The sequence below is a fragment of the Equus asinus genome, chromosome 27 (genome assembly GCF_041296235.1).
Source record: "Equus asinus isolate D_3611 breed Donkey chromosome 27, EquAss-T2T_v2, whole genome shotgun sequence".
Taxonomy (NCBI): domain Eukaryota; kingdom Metazoa; phylum Chordata; class Mammalia; order Perissodactyla; family Equidae; genus Equus; species Equus asinus.
Window position 1 is genome coordinate 33,163,341 of NC_091816.1, and position 13,572 is coordinate 33,176,912.

Below are 13,572 nucleotides of genomic sequence, written 5' to 3' on the forward strand. Positions count from 1 at the left end.
GTTTCCCCCAGGGGGCGGGGCTCCGCGGCAACAACATGCCTTCTGATTGGTCGAGCCCGCTGACGGTTGAAGCACAACTGCCGCCCGGCTACGCGGGAGGCCAGGTGCTGCCCACTGCGCGTGCTCCAGGGGTCGGCCTAGCTGCGGACGCGCGCAGGGAGGTGTGACCTGCCGAGCTGGGTGAAGGTGGGTGCCAGCCGGAGGAGGGGCCGCGGCGTTCAGCTGCCCCCTCGGTCGGACTGTGGACGTGGGTTGTTTCGAGGGAACGCCCACCTCTGCCTGCACGCCGCGTGCGCCCCAGGTTGCACCCCTCCTCTCGAGTGGTCCCCGTACGTGGATGCGTGGGCGACGCGCTACCCCGCGGATGTCTGCAGACCTGCCACCCCCGGTTAAGAGGACCATGCACTCAACAAATATTTGTGAGGCCTACTGTGGGAAGGCCACAAGACAGCTAGAGCAGTTATGATGAGTGTGATGAGCGCCGTTAAAGGCCCGCCCCGGCTTATCTACCTAAGGCCAGGCCTGGCAGCGCGGCTACCATCCATCTCGAGGTGGCTCCCACACTTGCCGGCTGGCTTCTTCCCGTTCTCCCAGCAGATACCCGGGACGCCCTTCCTCCCCATCACTCGCCACTGGGGTAGCTGTGAATTAGGCCCCTTCTTTCTCCCATCACAGTGATGATGCTGATGACGTTTGCGCACAGCTGGACGGCCTTTTGCAAGGTTCTTTCCACACTGTTTGTTTTATCAGACCTTTTCAAATTCCCTCTTGCTTCGCTTCCCCCGGGCCTGGCTCTGTGACTTGTTTCTGGTTTTGTATAAGGAGCATTTTTTTTGTGCAGTACTTTGCATGTATATGTAGAATGCATAAAGTACTGACATACTTTTGTGACCCTCACAAAAGTCTAGGAAGGCAGGGCAGCTGTTTTATTGATGTGCAAACAGACTCCGAGGCCTTCTGGATCCTTCTGCTGCCCTTTGACTACAGTAAAAGTGTTTTAATGTGTAATGCTTTCCAGGGATAGTCGCACTTTAAAAGCGTGTCAAACGCTTTAAGTGAAAAAAAAATTAATTTTTTTAATGGAAGCTTGTGGGGTAGCTTTATGCAGACAGGTGGTTTAGCAGAGAATGCTAATCAGGGCTAGGATGGTGGCTGCTTTCTTTGTGTCAATGATTGACATCATGTAACATGATTGGTAGTTAGTGACCTTACAGAAAAAAGCTAGGTGAATAGAGATCTCTGAAGGAGCAAATATTTGCACAGGTGTCTTGCCAACAGGAAGCATTACACAGTAGAAGGATTTTCCCCCTCAGCGGAATTTATTGCTCTGTACTGTGAGAAGAACCAGATTTCGTTTGGGAGGGGAAAAAGTCATGGGTGTGGATAATGTGCACAACCAATGCTGCTTAAGCTTCTTTTAATTAATTCAGACCGGACATCCCTACAATTAGACAAATGTATGAAGAGATAAAGCGCGTTCACCGTTCATATTACCATCTGTATGGATGAAGTCAGTAAATGCATGTGATATGTGTGAATATGTTACTTCCTGTAAATTACTCCCAATAACCAAGTTTTAAAGTTTTGTGCAATGTATTGGCATGGAGACACGGAACTTAAGTCTCTCCTATCCCCTATTTATGTCCAAACCCAGCCGCTCCCTGCTTGCTTATTCCCTGTGCTCTTCACTCTCCCCTGTTCCTACTGGAAGTCAGAGATTCCCCCTCCCTTTCTGTCGCTGACCCACTTAAACTGTAATGAGCCTTCACTCTCTGCCTCTACTTCCTTACCTTGTAGTTTTTCTAGCCCTGTGCAAGCTGACTTCCTTTTACATCACTCTACTGAAATGGTTCTTTTTAAAGGGCACAACCAACCTCCCAGCCTGTGTACACTGGCACTAGGATCTGACAGTGAAAAGAATGGCTCTGTGTATGCCCTCCTGGTGCTTATTTTAGCAAGGAGTTACATGTGGGGTGAGTCTTATGTAAAGGGGAAATTCATGGTACTGTAGGAACGTATGTTAAGGAGATCTCATTTAGTCAAGACAAGAAAGCTCCTCAAGTAGAGTGACATTTAAGATGAAGCTTGAGGGTGGAGTTAGCCAGGCTGGAGCTAGACATGGGAAGGCAGCAGAAGAGCCTTCCAGGTGAGAACAGCCGATCTGAAGGACCGAGGCTAAGAGCACACAGTGGACTCACGGCGTTGAAAGACCTGCGGGGAGCACTATAGTGGACCACGCTTTTTTTTTAGATCCCCTAAAGCAATGCTATGTATTTCCCTCACACGTTTTTCAGTTAATACTGATAATTATTTTTATCATGTTTAGTTACAAAAGAAGTAAGTTCTGATGAGTTGTAAATGACCTTTTAAAATAAAGTGGTTTCAGAAATCTTTTAAATAGACCCCATGGGTTATAAATACCATTGTGGTTTAATACTTAGTTGCACTGTCGATGCAAATAATCAATAACCAATCTATAGATAAGAAATATGAGTGGTATTTATTGAGCCAACACTGAGGACTATCCCGAAAGTGTTCTCTCCACCAGGGAAGAAAGCACTCTGAGAAGCGTGGTTTACCGCATGGTTACACACCGTTTCAGAACAAAGAACATACATCAAGCATGACAGGAATGCAAATTTTTTCCCCAAAATCACGAGGATATATTTTGCTGCAGCTCAGCACAAACAGCAGATCAACTTGGCCTTGGATCTCTGGAAAGAAAAGCTTATCTTCAAAGAAGTGCAGGTACTGGCGTCAGAAAGGGAGACATTCATCCCTGTCTTTAAAGAGCGCGTTCTCTGCTTTGGGAAGATGTTTGAAGCTGATGTACAGTGCATGTTTGGTGGGCCATAAGTCAGGATGCTCTGGGAAAAACAAGTTTTAGGCCGAATCAAGGTTAAACCAGAATGGCTTCCCCATATACCTCAATATGTGAAAACTTATTATTTTCATCACCACCATCATCCATTTTAAAAATACTTAAGATTTGTACCAATGAGAATTTTACATTGATCCTTTCTTTTTCTCCTTGAAAACATATTTTCATTACACTTCCACCACAGAATTTTATCCTAATGCAATATGTTTTATGCTTCCAAGTCTTTTATTGATCAGACTGTGTCATCATGCTTCTAAGAGTTAAAATTTCTTCTAGGTTGAGCAGCTGTTAGCAATATACAGTTTAATCAATGCGTATGATGACATCTGATAATTGTAAAGAAAAGTAAAGTTTTATTGGAAATGCCTGTCTTAATGATGCTTTAATTAAAAGAACTTGTCACATTATCCTCAGAATCCTCAAGGTTATTATCCTCTTCACCTCAATACAGTACAATGTAGTAAGATTTTGGGTGGGCCAAGTGGGTGGGGGTCATTGTGAAATGAAAGGTGGGTCTGGACCCCAGGAATCTTCTCAGGCAGATCAGTTTTAGGAATTTGAGCATCTGAAAATCGAGTCCCTTAAAACTCCTCACGGGGCCGGCCCAGTGGCGCAGCGGTTAAGTGCGCACGTTCTGCTTCTCGGCGGCCCAGGGTTCGCCGGTTCAGATCCCGGGTATGGACATGGCACCACTTGGCATGCCATGCTGTGGTAGGTGTCCCACATATAAAGTGGAGGAAGATGGGCACGGATGTTAGCTCAGGGCCAGGCTTCCTCAGCAAAAAAAAGAGGAGGACGGGCAGTAGTTAGCTCAGGGCTAATCTTCCTTAAAAAAAGAAATTTTAAAAATGAAAAATTTTTAAAAACTCCTCACGACCACATCCTTACATATTCTGAGGGATACCCAGGGCCCAGTTGGAAGATTATTAGTCAAGAAAATAAGCGGGGTGAGGGAGACGAAAGAGGTTGAGTCAGGAAAGGAAAGATTGGCCAGACTCAGGTGACAGTGGGGTCTTAGGAGACGTGTGAAGGGTTGTAGATTATCCCAAAAGTTCCTGGGAGCTACTGAACGGTTTTAAGGAGGGAAGTGACATGTTTAAATTTGATTTTTTCAAAAACGTTGTTCCAGGCAGTGTGGAGGGCGGACTGGAAGCGGTTTGAAGACGGCGAGAGGCCCAGCTGGGCACCATGATGGCTTACACTTCGATAGTGACCGTGCGTGGAGAGCAAGAAGTGAATTCCTCATGTTTGGCCTTTTTGGAGAGAACTTTGGCAGTCTCGACTACAAATGGACAAATACCCTCAGAATCAATAAATCTACTTGAATGTCGTGGTTCATTAACATCAGACTGGTTACATGAATACACAAGGATGACTCGTGAAATGCTATGCAGCAGTTAAAAAGAAAGAAGTAGAGCCAAATATATTGTCATAGAAAGATTTCCAAGACATTAGGTGGAAAAAGCAAGTTGCTGGATAATACGTACACTTTTACCCCATTTCTGTAAAAACTAAATAAAACAATACATTTCTATATGTAAATGTATAGAAACTACTGATGACAGTGATTTTTCTCTGGGGAGGGGAAGTAAGATCAGAGGAAGGTCAAGTGGACTTTTATTGTTTCCAGTTTTTACAAAGAAATATTGATTCAACAAATATGTATCCAGTGCCTGTCATGTGTCCCACCCACATCTAGCCGGGTGTCAGAGATAAAGATAGAGCATGGATAAAGGCCCTGAGGTCGTGACTCTTGTGGTCTGGGATGAAAGAGTGGGATTTACTCATTTGATAGGCAAATACAAATGAAGAAAGAAGAAAAAGAAGCAAAGAGGTAACCTTTTGCAAGAGATAGCTAAGAGGTGTGAGCCAGAGGAGTTCATTGACTGCAGGTGATAAATGAGGACACAGGAGGAATGAAGAACACCTTCAAGTTTCAGGCCTGAGTAACCAGGTGGCATTTGGTTTCATCTCCTGATGGGATGGAAACAGGTTCTGTGGGGCATGGAACTCATTCAGCTGGTGGAGTGGGGAGCCCTTTAAGAGAAAATTCAAGTTTACAAATACAAAATTAGATTTGAACATGGATATTTATTTAGAATGAGAAGAAAAATCACACACACAAAAAATGAGTTTTTACAAGCTGACATACCAGAAAAATCCAGAAAAAGAACAATATTTTATTATGAAACTGTATCATATCTGTAACAAAGTATACCTTTCTTTTGATTATGAAAACCATTGTGTATTTTCTACATAGAGAAAAAAGTAGTCATCTTTCCTCTAGCATTATAAATGGAAATTTGGTTTTCATCATTGATTGTTAGGATGCTTAAAATATTCAGCCTCACACTATGACCTTAATATAGATTCAGTAACAATCTAACTAGGTTTTTTGAGAGGGGAGGCACCAGGAGTGAAGCAGGAGGGCAGAGTAGAGTGGAGTCTTGACAAATGCATCCAAAAATTCATGTAGGAAAACAACTCAAAAATTTTTGAAAAGGAGCAATATTGAGTGTGGCAGGTAGACTGATGGCCGTTCAAAGACGTCCACACAATTTCTGGATCCTATGAATATGTTAACTTACATGGCAAAGAAGAATTTAGGGCACAGATGGAATTAGGATTGCCAATCTGGTGACCCTAAGGAGATAATCCTGGGCTATCCAAGAGGGCCCAATGTCATCACAACGGTCCTTAAAAGTGGAAGAGGAAGGCAGAAAAGGAGCTCAGAGTGATGCATTGTGGGGTGGACTCACCTCATATTTGCTGGCTTGAAAGATGGAGGAAAGGGGCCAGGGGCCAAGGAAGGAGGGCAGCCTCCCGGAGCTGGAAAAGACAACGCTACAGATTGTCCCCCAGTGCCCCAGGAGTGCAGCCCTGCTTGGCACCTTTAGTCCAGTGAAACCCATTTCAGATTTCTGACCTTCAGAACTGTAAGATAAATTTATATTATTTAGGGGCCAGCCTGCTGGCATAGTGGTTAAGTTCACGCACTCCGCTTGGGTGGCCTGGGGTTCACAGGTTCAGATCCTGGGTGCAGACCTACACACCACTCACGAAGCCATGCTGTGGCAGCGTCCCACTTACAAAAAAATAGAGCAAGATTGGCACAGATGTTAGCTCAGCAACAATCTTCCTCACCAAAAAAATTTATATTATTTAAGCTACTAAACCTGTGGTAATTTTTATAGCAGCAGGAGGAAGCTAACACACCGAGTGAGAGATTTTTCCAGTAAGTACCAAAACAAACTGTGGAGCTACAGTGGTAGGATGTTACTAGTGAGGAAATAGATGGCTCAGTGGAGCAGAATGAAGGGTCCAGAAACCCAGGCACTGCGTATGTGGATTTTGTCTTGCTTTATGAAAGTGGCATTTAAAATCCGAGGGAAAAGAATGAACTACTCAAAAAGTGATGTTAGTACATCTGTACATGTATTACGGGAAAATGCTATAAACAAACATTACAACATACACCAAAATAAAACCCAGATGGGATTTAAACATAAATATTAATTAAAAAATACGAGAAAAAATACCAGCTAATAGTTTGATAATCTTCAGGTGAAGAGGTTCCTTGGGCTAATACCAGGGTAAATAATCATCATGAAGTATTGATTCTCAAGAATCTCGGGATGTCCACAGAGCAATGTGACAGAGCAGAATTGAATAAACTTAATTGTGTTATGCCAAAAACTACAGAATAATCACCCTGAATACCATGCGGTCTTGTGGGTCTCTGAAGGCCTTGGGGAACATCCCGTTGAAGCTACGTGAACTCGAGTGTGGAGCGTAATTAAAGAGGCCTGTAACCTCATCAGTTGTGCTGTAAATTGACCATCCTAAGTGGTAACAGAAGGTGCTGATCAGGACGGAGGACGCTTAGACGCAAAGGAAAACTTTCTGTGTGAAAGAATGGAAAGACCTTGAAAAAGAATACCTTCTATTCACTGACAGCTTAAAATTGTAAGCCAGTACTCTCCCTCTATTTGGTCAGCTCCCGCTCAAGATTTTTTTTTTTATTTGTAAAACGAAAGCAAGAAGGCATTCTTGTTCTAAATTATTTAAACACCGCTCTGTTCCGAATATTGAATGAACTGTGGAAATCTCCTGTAATTACTACTATTCCAAATCTGACTTTCTCACCTAGAGGTTACAGTCGTAATAAAGAACTTTCCAGTTATTCTCCTGTGCCTCTCTTAGTGGATGTTTGCGCATCCATTGCCCTGTTCCCCTGTCGGCATCGCTGAGATTGTCCCTCAGACCAGGCGTGCACTCCTCCCCAACATAGCTCATGAGCTTTTGGGGAGCGTTGACTCAAGTCCGCCCTGGTGGGGTGGGTCATGATCAGTGTAAACACCAAGTGGACTTCGTTGTTGTTTTTGTTTTGTGTGGACTTTGAACTCCTATAGTTCCCACAAGACCCTTCCGGGTGGTCCAAGGGCAAGATATTTTCATAATGACACTGAAACATCATTTGCCTCTTTCACCGTGTTGAATTTGCAGTGAGGATGGTGGGGAACCCTGTGGCCACCTTAGCGCTCGTCAAGGCAGTGATCCTAAAGTGTCCTGGTGACCACATGTTCTTGATTACCACATACTCAAGGCAAAGACACACTTGTTTCACTTAAGAATATCCTTGGTGAAGCAAAAAGCTCGACCCATGAGTACACATCCCTTTAACATCCCGTGTCTGTAAACGGGAAGCGTGCGTGAAGCATGTACGGCGCCGAAGTCCAATAGTTCGGGGGCGGGAGGGGAGGGGAGGGGGCGGGGAGACCTGTGAGTTGCGAGCTGGACCAGCTGCTTTGTTCACGGAATGTCATTTTTACTTGAAAGAATGAGTAACAAATAAACTGTGGTTATTCCGGCAGATATTTTCTCAAAAATGAACAAAATGATTCTGTCGCTTCAAGGAAAACAACTGATGGTATTGCTGATAATAAAATTCTGGTTTTCAAGTGAAAATTAGAATTCTGAAAAACTTATGTGCCCCCATGAGCTTGACACATTCCCAATTCTTAGATTTTTTTGATGAATTTCGTGGTGATATTAACTCGTGATTTTTCAATATTGTGTGTCAACATTTAGAAAATCTGCATAACTCAGTGAACCAATATTTTATAAATCATCGGCTCGGTGTCTGAAAACCATGCATGGGTAAATGATTCAGAGTGCAGGATAGACCAATGGATTTTAATGTAACAGGGTTCAAAAATCTTATTGATTCTATTTTAAACTCCACATTGCTAATAACCTTAAAGAAATTACAGTTACTGAGTTCTAATATAAAATGAAAGAATATTCACATTGTCTGAAAAAGCTATTAAAATACTCCCCTTTTTCTAGTCGCATTTGATTGGGGCTAGAATTTCTTCATCTGCCTCAACCAAAAAGCAACATAGCAACAGATTGATTATGGATAATCTAGCTGTATTCGGTTAAGCCAGCCATTAAAGAGATTTGCAAAAACATTGCAAGAGTGCCATTCTTACAGAAATTTTATTTTTGAAAATAGTTGTTTTTCATAAAGACATGATGTTAACATGTAATCGGCTTTTTACGTTATTTTTAAGGGAATTACTAAACACGTTCTTAATTTCTGGTTTTGATTTCCAATACAGTAAATATCAATAGGTGTGACTCAGAAAGAAGCTCTTTATGTAAAGGGTTCCTGAGCCCCTGGTCTAGGACAGCATAGCCCCACCTCTGTAGCCACAAGATGTTGTTCAGGAGTGAGCCCCCTTACTGCTTCTGAGACTCAAGCAGAGACGATCAGGGGATTCTGGAAAAGAAGCTTGTTCACTCTGCTGCGGGAGCTACCACAAGACCTGCTCCTCCCTTTCCTAGTTGGCAGCTTCATTGGGGTGAAACTGGGAAGTGCACAGCCACTTTGCCATGACACGGGAAGTCAGGTAGGATGAAGCTGATGCCCAGAAGCCAAAGCAGAGAAACAGAAAGACAGGAAGCCTTTGCACTCCTCTGGCTGTTGAATCAAACCAGTTGCGCAACCCACCCTGTCTCTCGACCCTCTAGTTAGATGAGCAAACAAAGGTCTTGTGAAAGCACAGCTGAGGTGGGTTTTTCTCTTACCTATCATCCACCCAGTCATCCAAGCTAGAAACCTGGAGCTTATTCTATGTGTCTCTGGTCCTCACCTACTGATATCCATTTGGGCACTAGGTCATTCACTCACTCAGTTATTGAGTGCTTAGCATGTGGCAGGCCCTGTTCTAGGATCTGGTAATACAACTGTGACCCGGGCAGGTAAGGTCCCGTCTTAGTGTCACTTCTATGTCAGTAGTAAGAAATGGATAATAAATAAAAATATGTCAATTAGTTATAAGGCAAGCAGTGAATTAGGGTGATGTGACACTGTTATGAAATGGCCTCTTCAAATCCTAAGGTTGGAAATGCCTCTCTAAAGGGAGGGGGTGGCATTTAAGTCACAATCCGAATGATGAGAAGACCTAAGATGAGAGCATTTCAGGCTGAGGAAAGAGCGAGTGCAAAGGTCCTGAGGCAGAAAAGAAGGAGCTCAGTCAGTGGCAGTTTTAATCAACCAGTGGCTAAAAACCTCATAGTCCTTCTTGACTCTTCTCTTTTCCCTCCTATATCTAATCCCACAATAGGCAATATTGGCTTCACCATGAAAATACAACCAGAATCCATCCCCTCTCTCCACCTCACAGTGACCACCGTCATCCAAGGCACCGTCCTCTCATCCTCTTATTATAGCTGCAGTAGCCTGCTACACAGGCTCCCTCTTTCCACCATCACCCCTCCCCAGCCCCATCCCCTTCACTGTATCTTCTACGCAGCAGCTGTTGTTAGGTGAACTGTGTCCCCCTCAAAATTCAGATGGCGACATCCTGATCCCAGTGTTTCAGCGTGTGACCTTATTTGGAGATGAGTCTTTACAGAGGTAATCCAGTTAAAACGAGGTCCTTGGAGTGGCCCTAATTCAATATGACTGGTGTCCCTGTGAGAAGGAGAAATAGGGAGACACAGACATGCAAAGAGAGAAGATGACGTGAAGGGACACAGGAAGAAGATGGTCATCTACAGGCCAAGGAGACAGGCCTTGAAACAGATCCTTCCCCTGAAACAGCCCTGAGAAGGACCCAACCCTGCCGACACCCTGAGGTCAGATCCCCAGCCCCCAGAACTGCGAGACCACAAACTTCTGTCGGCGAAGCCCCCAGTCTGTGTTGCTGTGTCCCAGCCGCCAAGGTGGTCCTTGCATTGCTTTTCTGCTCCAGATACTCCCGTGACAGAGTACAATCAAAGTTAACTCCTGCCTGTGGCCACCAGGCCCTGCGACCGCCCTCCAACAGGTACACCGGTTCTGCCTCGGCCCCTGAGCTTCAGCTGCACAGCGACCCATCAGGACTAAGCCCCTCAACGTGACTTTGTTCTTCGTCCCGGGAAACTCTTGCCAGCATGAGACAGCTGTAAACCAGTGAGTAACTTGGTGCTTTTCTTCAGGAATCTCTCAAAATTCCGTCGATGCCGACACGAGGCTGCTCAGCCAGCCCCTTCTCGGCACAGAAGCCGCTCTCTGGGTGAACCGCCCTCTAGGGACGGGAGACCCCCACAACGGGTGCTGAGTGAAGAACTGATTGGGCCTCCGACGGGCTCTGGAACCCTCGCCCAGCCGTGTCCACCAGGCGTGAACTTTTATATCACAAATTTCACTCAATCGCAATTAGCTCCCCACATTGAAAGACCTACTTAACACTACTCAAACCCAGGCCCCCAAACCCTGTAAATGACCTCTCTTGACTTCTCCCTTCTGGGACTCTTCCAAAACTCTATCTGGATGAGCTTCCTTCCTGCAGTAAGTCAGTAACTGGCTTTGCTTGATCCCTAAGTTACTCTGGCGGTCATTGTGAAGCGTCAACCCTCCTGACCTCTTGCTGTCTTTTCCGTGCATTGTGTAGGACAGGCCTTCCCTGTATCTGGAATGTTCTTCCCCCCTGTACGGACATGCTTGCCTCCTTACTTCTTTCCTAGTCGCTGTCAAATGTTATCAAAGAGACTGTCCCTTAACCATCCTGAATGACATGTGAGCCCCCTTTGTGTTATTACTTGCTAACCTCGTAACAGATGCTGCTAGTTTTCTCTGATAGTTACACTTCCCTTTTCAATAATTAGATCCCTAATTTTTAGCTAGGCACATGGCTACCCGAAATAAAGACTGCTTCCCGGCTTTTCTTGTGCCTAAATGGTTTGACTAGCCCATGAAATGAGAAAGGAAGTGGGGCACAGGGTGTTGCATACCCTTTTCTTTCATACTGGGTAAAATCATACATAATGGCTGGAGCTCCAGCAGCCATGTTGGCGGGCACACATGGCAGAACAGTCATATGAAACAAACCTGATCTCATCCTCTGAAAACCCTTCAAGGATTCCTCTTTTCTAAGGATAAAATCACACTCTTCGTGGACTCCAAGGCCTCTGACACCATGTAACATCATACCAGCATTGGACTTACTACCTCCAGACTTCTTGAAAGCAAAAAAAGAAAAACACAAAAACTTGTTTATTTTAGGACTTTATTTGCAGCCATGCCTGATCCTAATATAATCCCCCTTATACTGCTTTATATTATATTACATTTATTTCTATGTGACATATATATTAATTGCCTGTCTCCCCCTCACTAGAATGTAGGCTCCTTGACAGGAGAAACTTTGTTTTGGTTTTGCTATATTTTTACAGCCTGGACCAATGCCTGACAAAAAATAAAAGGTCAATAAAAAGTTGTTGAATGAATTAAAGAGGAAATTTTCACTCCAGGAAGATGAGCCATGTTTTTTTCCTAGGATATATTGAATACCCCTGACACACTGCCACTCTGTAGATACATATGGGGAGCTTTCCTCATCCACGTCCCCTTCTTTGGCAGAGCTCCCCAGAGGCACTGCTAAGTGAGATCTATAGAATCAGGTTTGTACAAAGAAATCCCTCTCTCCAGCCCCTGATGTTGGATCTAGGGTAAGGAGGTCACCCACCATGAGAGACAGAGCTGATGCACAAACAGAGCGAAACAGAACAAAGCACTGAAGAATAGAACTCATGTTGAATTGCAGTCATAAATGTCATGGAAACCCCAAATGGCACACATGTTGATGCTTTGGGTGAGCAGGAACAAATGGTCTTGCAGAGAGAGAAAAATGCAGCACACATACAACCCACGTACCCCAAAAGACAGGGAGAGAGAAGGAAGGAATAGCTGCCCCCGTCTTTCCTATGATTTCCAGCTCACTTCCACCATATGGCTTCAATAAAAGTTCCTTGATTCTTCAGTGATAAACTCCCCTTTACCTAATCCACTTTGAGTGAGTTTTCATTCTTTGTTTCCACACAATCCTGGCTGAGAAATCCTTGCGCCTCTTTGGGGTATGTGCTCTTTAGGACAACTCTGAAGCTCTCCCTCGTCTGGTCCAGACCTTCCTTCCTGATGCCATGTCCCATTGCTTGCCTTCTTCTAACCTAAGCTTCATTCACACAAGCTCCCTTTCGCTCTCTAAAACAGCCATGCTGTTTGATGCTTGAGCATTTTTGTAAGCGCTATCGTTTCTGCTGGAATGTTCTTCCTCTCTCATTCATCCACTGGGACCTAGCTCAAGTTTTCTTCCTGCTAAAAGCCTCCCTGGACCTTGTACACCCCCCGTCCCCCAACCCCCCTTCACCAGAGAGTAGAAAACTGCCCTGTCCTTCAACGGCCCCTTGAGCATGCCTCTATGATAGGTCTTGCCAGAGGTTATTGCAATTCGTTGAAATGCCTGTGGGTGTTTCTCTTGCCAGAGAATGTGCTTTGAAGCCATCTCTTCCTCCTCTTTGTAGCCTCAGCCCAGACCATGGTCCTCCACAAGTCAGATGCTCAGTCCTTCACTCCACATTTCTAAGGCTGTCTGTGATCAGCCTACCTCAAATGCCTCGGCCACGCCCAGCCACTCCAGTTCCCCAGGTGTCCTTGAGCGAGTCTGTTTCCATCTATGGGTTTGGCTAATCCACTCTTTGCTAGTGGCCCCCAAATCTACATATTACTTCTCCTGAGCTGCAGAATTTTTTTTTTTTTTTTTTTTTTTTAGTCTGCATTCTTGACTTCTGAGCTGGGAAATTCTACAAGAATTTTAAATGTTCTTATCAGAAAGTATCTCCACGACCACCACCCTGTTCTTGACCCTGAAGCCTCTTAGTTTGGTACTAAAAGATTCTGAGTTGCCCTCCAATCTTCCCTCAGCTACATCCATGAACACCCGACCCTCTATATTATTCAACTGGCTACTGGGTTCCTTTATTCCAATTTCTTTTTAAAGAAATGCCTTTTGACTTATCCTGTCTTCTCCACTATGGTATCATAGACTTCGCTGAGCCCATCACCTTCTCTCCCCTGCATTTCTGTGCTGGCATCCTGGCTCCAAGCTCTCCCACAGTGCTGCTGGTGCCACCTTTCGGAAACAAACCTGATCTCACCCTCTGAAAACGCTTCAATGACTCCTGTTTTCTAAGGGTAGAATCACACTCTTCATGGCCTCCAAGCCCTCTCTCAATCCGGCCCAGCTTTCTCTGCAGCTGTGCCAGGCACCGTTTAAGTGGAGCAGTCACTGGCTCAACACTGAAGCACAGGACCTGACCCACATCCGCCTTTCATCCCGTCCTGCAGGCAGCAGCCCTTCCCG

The 13,572-nt window shown here is 44.8% G+C and overlaps 1 long non-coding RNA gene across 1 annotated transcript; it reads left to right on the top strand.

Moving 5' to 3' along the window:
- The first annotated feature begins 35 nt into the window (after positions 1-35).
- On the top strand, positions 36-4,423 carry LOC139042284 (uncharacterized). The gene is made up of 3 exons (XR_011498842.1): positions 36-186; positions 2,678-2,748; positions 4,011-4,423. It is a non-coding gene; the product is annotated as an uncharacterized lncRNA (long non-coding RNA).
- Positions 4,424-13,572: the final 9,149 nt, after the last annotated feature.